The sequence below is a fragment of the Mastomys coucha genome, unplaced genomic scaffold (assembly GCF_008632895.1).
Source record: "Mastomys coucha isolate ucsf_1 unplaced genomic scaffold, UCSF_Mcou_1 pScaffold7, whole genome shotgun sequence".
NCBI lineage: Eukaryota > Metazoa > Chordata > Mammalia > Rodentia > Muridae > Mastomys > Mastomys coucha.
In genome coordinates this window covers 102,102,031-102,120,267 of record NW_022196913.1, presented here as the reverse complement: position 1 = coordinate 102,120,267, position 18,237 = coordinate 102,102,031, and the positions used below count along the sequence as shown (strand labels likewise).

The 18,237-nt window shown below is 44.6% G+C and overlaps 1 protein-coding gene across 5 annotated transcripts in view; it reads left to right on the top strand.

Moving 5' to 3' along the window:
• Positions 1 to 18,237, top strand: part of Fam49b (family with sequence similarity 49 member B) — a 131,845-nt gene that overhangs the window by 39,934 nt on the left and 73,674 nt on the right. For all 5 annotated transcript variants that reach the window (XM_031358953.1, XM_031358958.1, XM_031358956.1 and 2 more), the window contains exon 2: positions 262 to 314. The gene's annotated coding sequence lies outside the window, so the exon portion shown is untranslated. The remainder of the gene's footprint in view (positions 1 to 261; positions 315 to 18,237) is intronic.

Here is an 18,237-nt window from a genome sequence, read left to right as displayed (position 1 = left end):
TTGGTATCAAAGGTGTGTGCCACTATGCCCGGCACTTGCATAGTTCTTGAGCATAGTCTTTGCAGAGGACAGTCCCGTGGTACTATGTGAAAAGATGGGACGCTTTGGCATGGTCTGTGTAAATGCTACTTACCAGTCTTCTCCTCAGACCATGTCACTAGAATCTGAAGTTGAAGAGGTAACAGTGAAGGCTGGGATTCCCTCGTGGCTTTCAGCATGCTGCTGCAGCTCGCTTAATCACTGCTGTCGCTCTTTTTACAGGAGAAGACACCGGGGCCTGGAATCTGAGTAATCCTTTCAAGGCTACTGCATTGGTAAGTAACAGAGCTGGCCTGGGACCCTAGCCACCTGGCTCCAAACCCTGCACTGCTTCATTCTCACTCTGAAGAAACAACAGAGTGGGCGGCAGTGGCCCAGATGTGGCTTTCACTTCAGTAGAAGTGTCCCCACCCTATGGAAATGACAGCACATAATGCGTCATCTCCTTCGGCCTATGAACGTTGAGAATCTGTAGGCTGTTGAGTCAGATTAGTAATTTAAATAACTAATTTTGGAGGTGAGTATCTTCTACGCTTCCTGTCATAGGTAACGGAAGCAGCAAAGATTTCAGAGACGTAGGCTGTGTGTAGACAGCCGTCACAGTATTCCCCAAGTCAGCTCTCACAGTAGCCCTACAAAGCTCAAGTTCATGGGAAGGAAGGACCTTGCCCCAGTCATTCTGTGATTGAAGGCAGAGTCAGTATTCATACCTGGCTTGCAAGCCGGTGCTGTGAACCAACATAATTTTTGTCACCCTCTGAGGGCATCTGCCGGGACAACCATTCTCCTTGAGCTCAAGTGCCCCCTGGCTGGCAGGGCATGGACATTTCCTGTCTTTTTTTCCTGTGTCTCTTGGTTTTCTCACCATATTCCACGTGGCTGGCCACCTTTGTAGTGAGGCTTCAGCATTGTATGGAGGCCTCAGTGCAGTGATCTATGGCAGCCTCTGCTCTGGCATGCTTTAATTTTTTTTTTTTTAATGGAGTTATGTGTGCAGTTAAACACAAACCTTATTCTTTATAGCTGGATAAATATTTAATATCATACCCAAGTTGACTGCCCCAAAACAGGAGACTCAGTATTCTCACAGTGCTAGGACGCTCCCTAGAATTGTCAGATGATGATTCATCATGCCTGTGTTTTCAGCTTATACAGATGCAGGCATAGTTCAACAAAACAAACTGAAGGCCAAAACACCTTTAATAGCATAGGCGGTCATGTCATTTCACCCGGCAGGCCTCTGTCTTGGAGTGAGTATGGTTAGGAGGCCTGGATCTGCTCTATTCTTTCTGTTAGTCTTTGTTCTCAGTGCCTTTTAAATTTTGAGCATCCCATGCCATCAAGTGTCTCTTATATTTATAGATTATAATTATCACACAGCATGCCCCCTACATGCAAACCTTCTCTTCCATATGGTGCTTAGCTTAAGACATTCAGTCCAGTGCTAAAAGAAAGACGATGTTGTATGTCATAAATGATAGTCAGCCTGTCTTCAGTGTGAGGCCATATGGGATTTTCAAACCACTTTGGAGTTTTCAGTTTTTATATTACATTCTGATGTTAGATGCTAAACCTGGAGTGCGATGCATTTTATGGAAATCTTACATTTATTACTGAGTGAGGAGGGGACAGTATCATGCGAACAACGCTTGGAGAATGTTTTCTCTGTTCTCTATGTGGGTTCTAGGGACTGAGCTCGGATCACAAGGCTCGTGTGGAAAGTGCCATTATTTACTAAGCTCTGTGGACAGGCTGTAAGCGAGAGTTTTAATGCCGGTAGGACTGAAGCATGAATGAGTGATTATATTGGGTTCAGTGACCTGGAAGTTTTTGCTGAGATGATATACCGAGCTGATTTGCACAAATACTTCCCAGTACAAATGTGGAGTTGATGGAAATAAGAGCATTGGGTCTTGGGGAGTCTGTAAAAACACATTCTAGAATCAACCAGAATTTCAGAGAGACATGTAAGCCAGTGGTTATATGTGAGCAAAAGCTGTGACTTTTGTAGCCAAAGATTCCAGTGAGTGGGTTTTTAATTCTGCAGTGAGTCTAGAAATGAGATAAGGTAGAATTGAGTATCCAGGAGCCTTAAAGGAAATGTTTATTTCTTTATGACAGTGGGGCTAGAAAACTTCACTATCTGGAAGTTTACCATGAGTTGAATGAGTGTTACTCACAAGAAATAACAACTTGGTACTGTGCTACACACACACACACACACACACACACACATACACACGCACACGTCGAATCTCTATTTTTATTACTTATAACATGATGTCCTTCAACCTGAAAAGTTAATGTGAAACTTGGTTTAACACATACCAAACACAAACTCAGTCCTACAGGATATTTCATTAGTGCATTCCCGACAGGATTCGCATAAAAAAGGAAAAGAGTACCTCTGCAGAAGTCACAGTTAGACACTATAGACAACTCAGGACAAGCCATCCCAAGATGCTGGTAAATTTAACCATTCAATAAAACCAAGAAATAGTATATTTAATGATTGAGGACTAGTGGACATCAAAAAGTAAAGCAAGGGGGAAAAAGATCTGTAAACCAGCCAAAACGAAATGAAACGAGAGTCATTTTATTTAAAATCTAACTGAAGGAATGACTATCTACAGAGAACAGGTGAACTATCGTACAATATTAACCCTCATTAAATGTGTACCAGACACTGTTCTGAGTTCTTGGCTCAACTCACGTAATTGTCAGATCAAATTGTGAGGGGGCATCATTATGGCCATCTGTATTTTTATTTGTTTGTTTTACATTTCTAATTAAAATATGACATCATTTCTTCCCTTCAGCCCTCCTGATATCCTCTCTCGTCTCAACTTGATAGCTTCTTTTTGTTTGTGATTGTTACAAACATATAGACCAATACATAGATACAACCCGCTAAGTCCATTTTTATTTTTCCTATGCATATGGCTTCAGGGCTGACTACTTGTATTAGATAACCAGGTGGGGGCTTAAACCTGTGAGGGGCTAGTTGTCTCTCTTAGTGCCCTGTAGTTCTCTGTCTAGGGGTTGGTTCACTATGAGATTTTCCCCCTTCCATGTTAACATGTCTGTTGATATTGTTGTTCGGGTCTTATTCAGCAGCCCTTTCTAGAGTCACATAATAGACTTTCTGGTACTCTGACTTTCAAGTGTTACACCTCCTCACTCCCTCTTCTGCAATGTTGCCTGAGCCAAGGCTGTAGATGTGTCCGCTGGAGCTGGCTTCCCCACAACCCGTTGAACTTTGCATTGAGAACAGTTGCCATCTCTATTTTATAGATGAAAAAAAAAAACCCTAATTCAGTAAAATTCTGTTATTTCATGGTTCTACACTTGTACTGGTATGGACAGAGCTGGGATTTGACCCTAGCACGATTTAAGAATAATCACCAAGTGGTAAAGGGGTCTAAATATGAAAGAGTAGTAAAGAGACATAGAAGGTAGTACTTTTCGCCGCATAGTGGGATTAAAGGAGAAACCACGCTAGGAAACATAAGAATTAAATGTCTTTTGAGATTTCCTGTAATCTTAGGGATCTAAGAATTTGTGAGCAGGTGAGCATCATGGGAAAAGCGTGGAGGGAAGGGTGGCGGAGCCGTGGTTTGCACTGCAGTATATATTGATGTGCTGATAAATGTTACAGGGAAGGGTGGCGGAGCCGTGGTTTTCACTGCAGTATATATTGATGTGCTGATAAATGTTACAGGGAAGGGTGGCGGAGCCGCGGTTTGCACTGCAGTATATATTGATGTGCTGATAAATGTTACAGGGAAGGGTGGCGGAGCCGCGGTTTGCACTGCAGTATATATTGATGTGCTGATAAATGTTTACGGCAGTCTCCCTAGGGAAAGGGGGAAAAGGCTGATTTGTAACATTTGGTGATTTCTTTTTAAGATTTCTTTTTATTGTTGAATTTTACTTCTGTGTATGGGGGTTTTGCCTGCATGTCTGTCTGTACATCATGTAGCACCCATGGGGGCCAGAAGAGGGTGTCAGATCCTCTGGTGCTGGGGTTACAGATGGTTTTTAGCCAACTATGTGGGTGCTGGCAAATGGAACCCCGGTCCTCTGAAAGAATAGCCAGTGTTCTCTACCAGTGAGCCATTCACTAGCTCTGTGTTTGCTGCTTTCTATGGTGTAATGACCAGCTTGAGGCAAGCAATACAATGTCTCTAAACTTGGAGTTGAGAAACTGTGAACATGGTCAGGACTCTTGAAAGAACACGAGCCAGCTTGAGCATGTCATTGGCTCACATGGTCATGCTATTTTAAGCCCCGATTCTGGGTTGTGCACCTAGGAGCGGAATTTCCAGGAAGTAGTAGTGTCACGGGTGATTCATAGGGGCAAGAAGAGACAATGGGACAGCAGCAGAGCTCTGCCCTTCTTTCTTCCCCTGTCCTTAAAAACATAACAGGAAAGCAGCCTTTTGTGAATTCGGGCAGAAGCATGGCATAGTCCTCTCAGTCTGACACCGTGTGCATGTAGCTAAACACTAGTGTGAAGTTCTCCTCCTCCCAGGGTTTATGACCTCCCCAGCCATAGGTTTTTGGTGGGATTTACAGTATCAGATATGAGCTCCATCTTGTGGAGTGGGTCTCAAATCTAGTCATAGAACAGCTGGGTGCCCCATGACAGTGGTGCCACCATTGCAGGTATAGAGACATCTTGCCTGGCAGGTTAATGCTGTCATTTGTAGCAGCAACATTTCTTTACCAGCAGCCTGTCTAGCACCTTCTATCATCACAGGCTAGAGAGTAGGCAGGGGACCTGCTCTCAGTTCCAGCTTGATTTCTCTCTGTCTTGCCACCAAGGTGTGTGTTGTCGTCAGGAATAAGGTCTCACAGTCTCGTTTCAGTGTAGGCCATCAAAAGGACATGCAAGAGCTGTCTGCTGTGGACAGGTGACACCTGACTCCATATCCTTTTATAGGTTTTTGAAGTTTTAAAAATTATTATTATTTATAGACGGTCTTGTTTTATATCCTGTTGTGTATAACTTGTTGTGTATCCCAGAACAGTCCAGCACCAGTTATCCTCCTCTGTTAGACAAGTCCTTATACCACCATGTTTACTCACATATTGCTGTTTGATGAAGAATCAGTTGTACCTAAAAGACTACTTGGGACTAGGCATGGAGGTACATGCTGATAATCCAAACACTTGGAGAGGTAGGCAGATTGGAGACCAGCCTGGGCTCTACATAGGACAAGACAAAACTGCTTAGGGAGCCTTGAACATGAGAGCCCTTCCAAATTTTACAGGGAGTTAGCAAGTCTCTAATGGAATCCAGGACTAAGTGCTAGACACTTCTCTGTGACATTTGGTCTAGCCAGTACATATGCCACTGTAGGTCTCCTCAGTGCCTAACTCTGCCTGGATTCTCAAGGGATCTGTAAATAGGTGATAAATATCTGTGAATCCCATTTTCAAGACGTGGGGGGGGGGAGGGGAGGGAGAGAGACTGAGAATTGTGTCAAGTCCTGGCATGCAGTAGATGGAGTTTGGTGGCATTATTTAGAGGGGTTTTATAAACAGGCACTGCTTAGCCATCCAGGGGGTTCATAAGGTATCTCAAGCTTCCCTGCCACCTGCCACTAATCCCTGGCCCCTCCACCCCCTGGGTTACTTGGAGGAATCCTGTCATTATTAATTGTCTCAACTTGAAGTCTATTTGCTCTGGAAAGTCAGAACTCTGTTTCTGGAACACATGAATCCCTGATGTGTTTAGTAAGCAACAGAGGTGAGAATTTATCCCATGGTGTCATCCTTTTTTAGACTTATTTGATCCACCCACCTCCTGTCCAGGATGGATCATCAAAGGCCCCAAAGACACTGGCTTCTGTTCACTGACAAAGAACATTTATGGCCTTTCTTAGCAAAATAGATGTTCCCAGAGGAGCTTTCATTGTTGCTGCTGTTGCTGCGGCTGGCCACACGTCGAACTCATGAGCTGGTTTATAGAACCAGAGGTTTCTCCTCTTGGTGCTTCCTGGTTACGGTTTGGAAATAAGTTCCCTAAGTGGGTTATACATCTTAAAAGGCCTTTATGACACTGTCTGTGGTTTGGTGAACAGTAACCCAAATAGGTGAGGAGCCGGGGATGGCAGCCCGCTTACAGAGTCAGGAGATGGGCATGGCAACTTGAGCTTACAGTGGAGATGCTACTGAGAGTTATCACATCCTCTGTCACAGGTTCCCAGTGATGGTTCATTTGGCTATGCAGTTCTCAGTTCCGGGGGCTCAGAGTTCCGTTCAGCTCTTGGCAGATCGTTGCCTACTCGGCAAGCTGGGATGCAGGGTTTCAGTTTACCGGAAGATGGGTGTGCATCAGGGATGGTATCTGATTGTCCCTCAGACAACCGTTCTGTCTTCATTGCTTAAGTGGAGATGGAGAGTGGGTTTAAAGACTGTTGTCCTGGGAGACCCTTTCCTGATGCTCCATGTCAGACGGTGAGCCTAGAAAAGTGATGTGGGTCCGCCTGCTTCCTGTGCTCACGGGAACTCAGACCTCTCCTTGGGATTCTTCCCATCTCCAAACAACTCCAGCTTGAGCTGCCTTCTGTGGAAAGGGGATTTGATTGTTTCTTTACTTGAAAAGTTTAAAGATAGAACTTAAGGCATTTAGAATCTGAAGTCTAAAGTCTTGCCAAGTCTGGACACAGTTTTTCATCTCTGGATGAGACCCTTTCCCAACCATATTGGGATATGGATAGCAGTTAGAGGTTCTAACAGGTTTAGAAAGGTCACTTTCCTAATAATCCAGCTGGAAGTCGCCGAATTGATCTTACTGTCCCTCTGACTAACATGCATATGCCTAAAACAGTCCCTGTTGCTAAGTGTACTCTGAAATTTGATTTGCCAGTCTAGGACAATCACCCACCCACTGGAGAAGATAGGCTGGTCTCTGAATGCCTCCTGAGGTACAGGGACAGAGAATAAAGCTAGGAGCTCCTTCCCAGAGGCAATGTGGGAACTGTTTTTGAATGATGGGTACGCAAGAGCAGAGGAAGTACAAGGAGACAGGTTTTTAGTTAGTGTTTACTGGATGAGTGAATGAGCTGAGGAATGAGCAGAGGAGAGCAGGAGCGAGGGCTGGCTGTACGGTACTTGCCGTGGGTTTAACAGATGGAGCTTTGTAAAGAAGAGGGATACTGCTTTGAAGTCTAGCCACCAAATTAACTGAAATATTTAACAAGGGACATGAGAGAGAGGTACAGACATGAGATACAGGCTGTTTCTAGGTGTATGAAGGGCATTGACAGGGCAGGAGCAACAGTTGTGTCCCTACTCTGTGTCTTAGGTGCTGGATAGATGCTTTATTCTCACCTCACTTTAATTTTTATTAGAAAAACCAATTTTTTGCTGCCCAGCTGGGTGGCTTAGTGGTTAAATGTGCTTGCTGCCAAGCCTGATGACCTAAGTTCAATCCCTGGGACACACATGTATACACACACACACATACACACACACACACACACACACACACACACACTGGAAATCTTATTAGCTTTACTATCTAGGACTAATTGTAATTAATATCTGGATATGCCTTTATGCCTTCCAGTCTTTTTCCTAAGCTACATTGCCTTTGGAAATTGAGGTGTTTATATGCTTGTTTATTTTGAGATTGTTTGGTTGTGTAGCCTTTGGACTCTCCCAAGTCCTCCTACCATAGCCTCTTGAGTGCTAGGACCCCAGGTGTACAGACCATACCCAGGTCTTATTTCTCCTGATAATTTGTTTTTGCCATGGAAAGAGACTCTGTCTCAGAGAATTGCAGAGGCATGGACACTGGGGGAATTCAGAATTCTGTCTTCTGCCAGGGTCACAGACCCTTTTTGATTTCTAGGTCTTTGGCTTGGCTGCTGTTCTACTGGCAAGCTGCACCAGTCCACCAGGGTTTCTTCAGGATCTAATCCTAGAATCTTGATCTCATTGCCTTCTGTATTGCCCACTCATTCAGGTACTCAGTCAAATACTCAGGAATGATTTCACTGGTGCTTAGGGGGTATGGGGCAGTGAATGAGGGAAGCCCTTTCATTTCCCTAGAGTTTCGGTTTACCTGAGTTTCACATCCTTTCTGCTTGTTAGTCAACCCTCTAGGAACATGTGAGGCTGTCATGTTGACAGCCTCACGAACTAACCTGGGACCCCTGATCTGTAGGCCAGCAGTACATCTGGCAACCGGGGAGACCTTGTTTAATGTGTACACACACTCGTGTGGGTTGCTGCTCCTAACAGAACTGGGTGTGTATGGTGGTGGGATGGGAAGCTTAAGGCATGCCTTCTCTCTTCCCACTTTCTTGGAGCTGTGAAGCCCACCATTAGGCACATACGATGACCCTGGTTTCCGAATCTCAGAGCAGAGCCATGGTCAGCAACAAGGTCAACTGCAGAAAGGGAGGGAAATCAATCACATTGTGGGTACAGCATCTCCTGTTCCTTGACACGGCTTCTTCAATCCCAGGGACACCAGTATAATTACTCCACTGTGCAGAACAGGGAGCTGGGGCCTTGGCTTATAGCTTGATCCTAGGCCTGTGTGCTTCTCTACACCGAGGCCCTACCCAGCTAGAGCCTGGGGCCTTAAATGCTTCTGAAACTCCAGGTGGTTTGATTCTTTCATTCCCTTCATTTACTGGAAAAAATATACTTGTTTCCTCTGTACAGAAAAGCTGTTAAGCCCAGTTTCCAGGGTGACCAAGACCTGTTAGTGTCCCCCTCTGAGAGAACCTGAATCTGAGTTAAATCATAGGAAATGCGCTTACATTTCTGCCCATCCTTTTAGTGAGTCATTCAGGATGGATCATCAGGTGGGGTGTGCTGAGTTGCAACTGACAGAACTTCCAGTTCAAACAGGGTAATGGCAGTGAAGTGATTGACAGGAGCAGGAAGTGAAATGGGCTCCAGGCACATTTTGATCAGGGCTCTGCTTGCTTTCTTGGCGATGCTTTGGACTCTGCACATCTGTCTCCTGGCTTCATTCTCAGGTTCCTGTCCTGTAAAGCAGCTTAGGAGAAAGAGGCGCCACCTCTCTGCAGAGCCCTTGAACAGAATCTCCACTCTTCTTTCTGGGTGGGTCCTCTCAGGACCTGCATCCACTTCTCAGACCAATCACAGTGGTAGAGCAGAGGGAACAGCATTGTCTTAGACTGCTCAGGACCCACCTTTGGAACTGAGGACAAGTATGTGTGGCTCCTGGTAGGGGATGTGTGGAAGAGATGTGACCAAGAGGCAGTGACAGTCTCCAAGTGGTTTCTGTGAGAAGATGGAAACAAAAGATGAGCCAGGGTGATGCTGCCTCTTCTCATGGCAAGTTCTCCTGATGAGTCCACATTGGTGGTTTGCTTTGTTGTCTGAAAGCTTAGCATTTTGCACATTTTCACAGTGACTCGAATCATATCTCTTTCCAGTTGGCAGTTATTTCCATTTTACAGATGAGGAAACCATCGTAGGGAGCTTAGGCTACTGCTAGCCTTAGTACTAGGGAGCCAGGCATGTGTCTGGATTGTGGATTCTACTCTATTTCCCTTTGGGATAGTTTGTAGAGAAAATAGAATCTTAATAGAGACCCTAAAAAGGGGTTTCTAATGATTCTTCACAGTAAGCAGGGCCTTGGGCACAGTTATCACTTTTCATTTCCATCTTTTATTAGGAGAATCCTCCCTGCCTTTTTTGTTTAGGCAACTGTGGATGGGAGGAAACATCATTTCCCAGATTCTGGGGAAGTAGCAGATAATTGAGTGAGCCCCCAAGAAAAGCAGAGCCATTGTGGACTCACAGTGATTCAGAAGATGCAGCCTCAGACGATTTTACAAAAATAGGTTTTCTCTTCTTTTAACTTCTCTGCCTGAGGCTGCCATTTGTTTTCTTAAGCAATAGAGTAACCATTATGTAATCTATACAATGCGTCCTTCCCTTGGGCCTGAGTTAACTGTGCCTTCAACAATGCAGAATGTCTTTTCATGTTGGCAAAGAGTTTACATAAAGCTAGAGGGAGTCCTAAATTAAACTGCCAAAGCAACGGCAAACAAGCTGGGGTTTCTGGTTTTCTCCAGACACTGCAGAGACTACATCCCCCAGTGCAGGAAGCTGGTGTGTTGAAATCATTTTGTACTGGTGCAGGAGTCCAGCATGCAGTGCTCTGTGCAGAGCATGCATGTCCTGAACATAGAGGCCCCCTTACCTCTCTTCTACCCCAGGAATCACATTTATGTCAAGAGAAATGAAACAAAAGTGGAGACCCAAATGGTAGGTGGTGACTACCTGACAAATGAGGCTTTGTAAATGTCCTAGCTTGATTTCTCTTGTGATGAACCAACAGCAAGTTGGGGGATGAAAAGGCTGGTTTGGCTGGCTTCCTGGTTACAATCTGTAAGCAAGGAAGCCAAGGCAGGAACAGGTAGGAACTGACAGAAGAAGAGACCACGAAAGAATCTTGCTTACTGGCTTTCTTTCTCTGGGTTGCCTCACGTACGTTTTCTTAATACAGTAGCCCAGCCCAGGCCTGCCTGCCCATGGATGATATGGCTCTTTGTGGACTGGGCCTTCCTACATTGACTAACAAGTAAGGGAATACTTCATAGACATAGGCCAGTGGTTCTCAATGCTCAATGCTGTGACCCTTTAATACAGTTCCTTAGGTTGTGCTGAACCCCAACCATAAAATTATTTTTGTTGCTCCTTCATAACTATAATTTTGCTACTGTTATGAATTGTAATGTAAATATCTGATAAATGTGCAACCCCTGTGAAAATCTCATTAGACCCCCGGAGAGGTCTTGTTGCACAGGTTGAGAACCTCTGGCATAGGCTAGTCTGAATGAGGCAATTTCTCAGCTGAGATTCTTTCCTGTCGGGTACGTTGGAGTTGGTGCTAAGCTGACAAAAACTCCAACAGCAACTTGGGTGCTGTCCTTTTTTTTTTTGAGTTCTTGTGTCTGTTTTCCCACTTGCAGGTTATTACTGAATGGTGCTTTCCCTACCTGTGTTTCTCTTACGTTCTCTGCTTACTGTTCTGGGTCATGGACAAAGGGAAATTCAAAGCGCAGACTCTGCTCCTAATAAACAGCCTTCGGTGGGCCTCCTCTCTCTGGAGTCACTCCCATCCGTTCTCATCCGTGTGATTTTAGAATTCCGATGACCCTGAACATGGCAGAATGGTTCAGCGGGACCTAGAAAAGGTGTGAAGTAACACGGGGCATGAGAAATGCCTGTGATTAGGCCTAGGGCTAAATGTCAGGTAGACGTTTTATCCTTCCACAAGGTCCTTGAGACTTGTTGACCCTAGGTAGAGACTGACCTCCATGGCTGTCACTTGGTGTCATTCAGATTGACTTCCCACAGCAGGACCTGGCTTTACTCTGTTATAACCACAGCTCCTAGAAACACCAAGTTGTATGTGTACATGTGTACATGTATGTGCCTAGAAATCTTGCTGCCTCTGTGACCTTGGTTGCCAGACTTATCTGCCGACTAGAATCACCCACAGAGCTTTTTAAATTCAAAGTGAAGACAGTATACTAGCAGGTTTAATTATAGACTTTGGGGAATAAGCATGCTCTCTCTCTCTCTCTCTCTCTCTCTCTCTCTCTCTCTCTCTCTCTCACTATGTCTCTGTCTCTCTCTGTCTCTCTCTGTCTCTCTGTTTCTTGCTGACTCTCTCTGTGTCTCTGTCTCTCTGTCTCTCTTTCTCTCTCTCTCTGTCTCTGTCTCTCTCTCTCTCTCTGTGTGTGTGTGTGTGTGTGTGTGTGTGTGCGTATATACATACCTGTAGATCAACCTTGGGTGTTATCCTTCTTCAGATATTGTCCTCCTTGATTTTTAAGGCAGAGTCTCTTACCTGGCTTAGAACTTGCCAGTTAAGCTAGGCTGGGAGGTTGAGCCATAGAGATCTGTCTCTGTCTCTCTCTCTTGCTGAGATTACAAGCACACACATACCACACCAGATGTCTTTTTAATGTTGGTGCTGAGGATCGAACTCTGGTACTCATGCTTGTACGGCAAGCCCTCTATTGACTGAGCCATCTCCCTAGCCGAAGCCAGTAGCTTTTAAGCTCTTCAGCTGGTTCCAGTTGCAGACAGGTTCTGTGACAGTGCTGTGTGATGACTATACCATGACTGAATATGGTCTGGGGATTATTCTCTGTAGAATGGGGATTGTCTCAGTGACAATGGTAATGGCCATTTACTGGCTGACATCTCGAGGCCTGGCCATCTGCTGAATGTTTACATATGTTCCCACTAGTCCTCCCTGCATTCTGTGGGAGGCTCGAGAGGAAAGGCAGGGCCGCAGTACCTTCAGACTGATGTCTGAGGAGTGGACTGATTGACAGGTACAGGCCACAGAGGAGGCTGCCATGCTTGTCTCATTCACCCCTGAGAGACCACTGTGGTCGTCTCGAGTCTGAAATTGAGGTTTCTGTTGCTGTTACCACAGCATAACCTGTCCACATCCTGGTGGATACAGCCATCCTTTCAATAACCACAGTGGATTGAGGAGTCAATATTCAAGACCATATTTTGCAAAGTTGTGCATTGAGGGTGAGTCTGTTTTGACTTGTGGCTTGGGAGGGGAAAGGAGCACAGTAAACCAGGCTATTAATCTTAGTCTGGTTGATTCGTCCATGAAAACCACTGTGTATGTCTTAAGAAACCAGATTAAATCAATTAATAAAATCCTGTCTGGTGTTTTTGCACTTTCCTCAGTGCATGCCTTGGTGCTCTGTAAACCTCATACTGTTGCTAGTACGCTGGATGCCTCCCAGAAGGATGCAGAGGTATACCTAGGTCTGTGGGTTACCGTCAAGTGAAGAAAAGGAGCCATGCTTATCCAACGTGCATAGAGTTCTGACGAAAGCCTTGACGTTCTGAGGAGTGGTGGGAGAGCACTAGGGAAGGTGCTCCTGCGAGATTGGGAGAACAGGGCAGAAGCACAGCAGCAGGGAATGGCATTGACAGGAGCTCTGCAGTTAGCTCAGAATGACACCAGGAATGGCATCAGGCATGCCCCACCACCGTGGAGATAGGAAAAGTTGGTCAAGTGGATGTGTCTCCTTGTGTTTTTCATCAAGCAACAAACACATCTCCTAACTTATTTTTTGTCTTTCAATGTTGGAAGACATTTATGTGATGAAGTGATAGACAAAAATGATTTCATGGACCTCCCCCCCATTTGTCCTGAAAAACCATACCAGATACCAAACCAAGGATTACACATTGCTTATCAGTAATTATTAAAAAACAAAAACAAATACAGGACTCTTGTTCATGCCTCAGGGAGTCAGACTGAGCTTTGATTATGAACTTAGTTGTCCTCTGACAGTGTAGACATGAGCATCTATGAGCTGTATGGCCTAGATCCCAGGTCTGGTGGGGTGGGTGGTTTAGTAGACAAGTTTCTTGTCACTTTGGGTCCTCAGTTTTTGTTTTTTTTTTGGGGGGGTCCTCAGTTTTTTTAAAATGTAAAATATTAAAGATGATTTTCAAAGTTCTTGCCTTCAAAAATTAGGCAGTTCATTGGAATCCTAGTAGGCCGCAGTGGTTAGTTTTGTCAGCTTGATACATTCTAAAAATCACCTGGTAAAAGAGTCTCAGCGAAGTGTTGTCTAGATTGTTTAGGTCAGGTTGGCTTGTGGGCATGTATATAGGTGATTATTTGACTTCATTAACTAAGGAGGGGAACCCCCACCCCTTACTGTGAGCGGCACCATTCCCTAGGCAGGGTCCACCACTCCCTAAGCAGAAAGATCTTGAATTTTGTTAAGAGTGGAAAAAGCAAGCTTAGAATAGGCGTGCATACATTAACTTATTGCTCTGCCTTTGCCTGTGGATGTACTGTGACCATTCCTTTCAAGATCCTGCTGCTTTGACTCCCTGCTTGAGGGAGGGTAACCTGGAACTGTGTGCTGAAATAAACCCTTTTACCCCTAAGTTTGTTTGGTCAGTGCATTTTATCACAGCAACAGGAAAGGAAACTAAGACATGGGCACACACAAAACAAGTGATCTGTTACATGAAAATGTTAAGCCTAGGGCTTAGGTTAAAGGTATTGTTTTCCTCCTTTGCAGAAAGGGATGCAGTCTGTGATCTCACATGAAACCAGGGTTTTAGAGAGGGACCTGGCTAAACCAATTGAGCTTCTTTGTGACATAGACTCCACTGATACCCCCCCCCCCCCTTATGCAATATCTCTAACTTAAAAAAGTAACTGTGAGAAGCTAAGTTCCTTCATACTTTTAGCTCATGTATGAGTTATTCTGTTATGCTGTTTAAAGTTATGAATTTCACATACCAGTGTCTATAGCTAATGACTTAATCATTTAGGCTACTTATGAGCGCTATTCAACTCATCCCTCCATGGCGCTTCAATGAGTTCTTGGTTGTAGGACTGGAGTGACATTAGCCCCCAGATTGGGGTAAGTCAGTATTGATGGCCACATATGCCCCTGACTAGCTGGCTGCAGCTGTGTGCCAGGTACATGCTTTGTATCAGGGATTCTACCAGAGTCAGTGCTGGCTCAGGAGTACCAGGTTAGCAAGATGGAATGGCCTTTGCCTCACAGGAAGCTCCCAGTGTTCAAGAAACCATCTTACCATCACAGTAGCTGAGGTCTGTCAACAAGCACCCAGGCTTTTGAGAATGCATGCAGTGAGGGACCTGACCTGGTTTGCACAATGTGGTAAATAGCTGGACATGGCAAAGAGCCCAGTCAGGTAGCTAGGGGCTGGGAGTGCTAAAGGCAGCATGTGGTCCCAAGTGCCAGGGGGCACCAGAGGGATCTTCAAGATTCAGTTGACAAACAGAATGGCTGTGACTTAAGAAATCTTAGGACAGGCTTTCTTGGGACATTTCCTTCCTCCCCTGATTTCTTGAAGCTGAGAGAACAGTTCCCATTTTTTAAGTTTACAGGGTGTTTTATCTTTATCATTTGTCAGTTGCAAGGCCCTGTACAGGAGTAAGATAGTGTATCTATCATCCCTGGAAGGGACATTGACTTCCTGTAACTCTGGGTGCCCCCCAGCAGTGTGTGGCACGGGCTGGAATGTGTTGGCTACATGTTTAAAGAAACATCTGCAGCTCATCAGTGAGTTTCTGATTGTGGGATTCTAATCAATTGCAACTGCAACCATAGGTCACAAAGTACGTAGGGACTCGGAACAGTAGCATGTGGCAGCCTGAAGTGCATGTTTGTGCATAGAGTCAAGGAAGCTTCAATTGACCCAGGCAATTAATGGGGGGAAATGGTGTGCACCTGGGAATGGTTTAATAGATATTAACTTGTAATTAAAACTTTCAGGTAAATTGGCTTTTCTTTGGTGGTGTCATATTACCTACTTTTCTTTCTTCCTCTGTGATCCTATTTCCATTAATAGATTCCCAGCCCCAAGTCTTCTGTGTGCTGCTGGCTCTCTTCAATGTTGTGTGTTTCCTTCCAGCTCTTTCCGTATCCCTTGGTTGTGTCTGCTTAGAGCCCTCCCACTCCAGTTGCCATCCTTTGAACAATAGGCCTTTCAAGCCATTAAAGGATTCATACCTACTCCTACCCTGTTATCACAGAATTTTAACTTAATTTCCCCACAGATCGGGATAGATATTATGTATACAAATTGCATCCTATGATACAGGGTTTTGTACTTTATTCTTTTCACTTAATAGTCATACGTTTTGTTTTTGTTTTGAGTTAGGGTCTCAGATAGTTCAGGTTAGCCTTGAATTCAGTTTATAATAGCTAGGATGACCTTGAACTTCTGGTCTCCTGTCTTTACCTCCTAAGTGCTAGGATTAGATTAGTGTGTATCACCATGCCAGGTTTATGTGCTATTAGGGATTGAAACCAAGACTTCATAAATGCTAGGCAAGTACCCACCTCCCGATAGCCATAAAGCTTTTTTTAAATTGAAAGATTAAAAAAAGATACTTTATGCATGTGAATGTTTTGCCTGCATGTATGTACATGTACTATGTATGTGCCACAGATGTTAGAAGGAGGCGGCACTGAAGATATGAACAGTTGAAGTCCTCTGTGTGGGTGACAAGAACCTAACCCGGGCCCTCGGCCAGAGCAGTGAGTTGCCCTTAACCACTGAGCTGTCTCTTTAGCCCCAATACTCAGAAATTTTAAATCGACAAATGAACTCCTACGATGTATGTGTCAGGCCTTGTTTTAGGGGACAAACCAGAACAAAGCAGGTGTTATAGATCTAGGTCTAGTTCTTGGAGAGAGACAGAAGATGCTGTGTGCTTTCTCGGGAGCTATCAACATGTGGAGAAAACAATAAGCCAGAAGAATTACAAAGTATCTTCTCATGTTACTGGGTACTTAGTAACCATGTATGATCTTTGCTGTCAGCACACTGTAGTGTATTTGGAGTGCCAGGACTATGAATGTACAGAGAATGCATGAGTCACAGAGGACAAACCCTTTACTCAGAGATGAGCAAACAGATTCAAGGAAAAGAAATGCCTTGTTCAAGACCTGGTAGTTAAGATTGTCTTCATTCGTTCTAAAGTTTCTCTTAGAACCTTATTGTGCCATTTCCCTCAGAAGTTTGTTTCTGTGAATAATCCTGCAGTGAGCACTTTGTACCAGAACCACCTGAGAGAAAATAGTGCATCCACAAATAATGAAACAAAAAGGAAAGGCCATTACTGACTGAGTTCTTCCATTTGCCAGGTTCTGTGCTGTGTCTCTGGCAGCAAGTATCTGCAGGTCCCTCTCTTTTCAGGTGAGCAAAACATTCAGGCCTGGCCGAGCCCTGACTGACACTTGGAGCCTGTGTCAACAACCTTCCAAGTCTAAACAGGAACATAGGAATGTCAGAAACAGTCGTTTTTAGTTACTTTTTGCCTTTGACAAAACACCTGGGCAAGAAGGAAGGGTTTGTTCTGGTTCACAAGCTGAAGACACAGTCCACCGAGGTGAGGATCTGAGGGCAGCCGGAGCCTGAGATGGCTAGACATAGTGTATCCACAGTCAGGGAGCAGAGGTGAATGATGCTGTTCAACTTGCAGAGTCTCCTTTTTATTCAGAATGAGACCCCAGCCCGTGAGCTAGGACCACCGCCTGCAATGTGGATCATTCCTCCTCTGAGGAAAGAAACACTGTCGCAGATGTTTAAGCTCTGTTCAGTATTTTATTTATTTATTTTTATTACATATTTTCTTTATTTACATTTCAAATGATATCTCCTCTCCTGGTTACCCCTCCAAAAAAAAATATCAAAACCAAAACCAAAACCAAAAAACTAACACTATCTCCTCCCCTCCTCCCCCTGAGCTCTGTTGAGTTTTAACTGTGTGTTAACTGCTCTTCTTTTCAAAATGGCCGAAGACAATTTGAATATTGACACTCCCGTTTGTTTCCATTATTTTGCCCAGTCATCAAAATAGCACAGTGATTATTATTAGGGTGAAGGTTAGGTTAGATGTGGAGTCTGGGCACTGAGGGATTTGATTTGGCTAATTCTGGCTGAAAGAAGAGGAGAAAGTGAGGAAGGAGGACCTTCCTGCAGATAGATGAACTCTTTGTCCCTGAGTTTCTTCATCTAAAGCCGAGCAGAAGTAGAATCCTCTAATGAGGATGCTGGAAGGCCTGAGTGTGAAATGGGCATCAGTTGTTCTGTGTGCAGCAGCAGGATTGGGCGGCAGTGGTCCTCTCTCTCTCTCTCTTGTGTGTGGGTGTAAGCGTGATATTTCTGTAAAATTCATTTAAAATTTTTTAAAATGTCATTGATAAATAGGTGGCTTTGATACAGCAAGGGATTTTCTTTATTTATAGGGAAAGCTATGTTTTAATTTTTTTTTTTACATTGTGTGTGTGTGTATGTGTGCGCACACGCGCACATGTGTGTTCACGCATGCGGGTGAGTGTGTAACATAAGTACAACATAGTGGAGGTCAGAAGACAACTTTTGAGGAGTTGGTTCTCTCTCTCCACCTTGTGAGTTCCAGGAATTGAACTCAGGTTGTCAAGCTTGTGATTCTTTTCCTCCGAGCCATCTCACTAGCCTGGAGCTTATGACACTGAGGGTGTGCTTCGAAGATGGGTGGATGTGACAGCAGAGATTAGGGATGGGGTGACAATGGACTGAGGCTCGGAAATGAACGGCCCACCCAGACACTTTCCTTTCCCATTGCTCTGCTGCTGTCCCAGATCTCCTGTCATCTCATCCCTTCCTAAA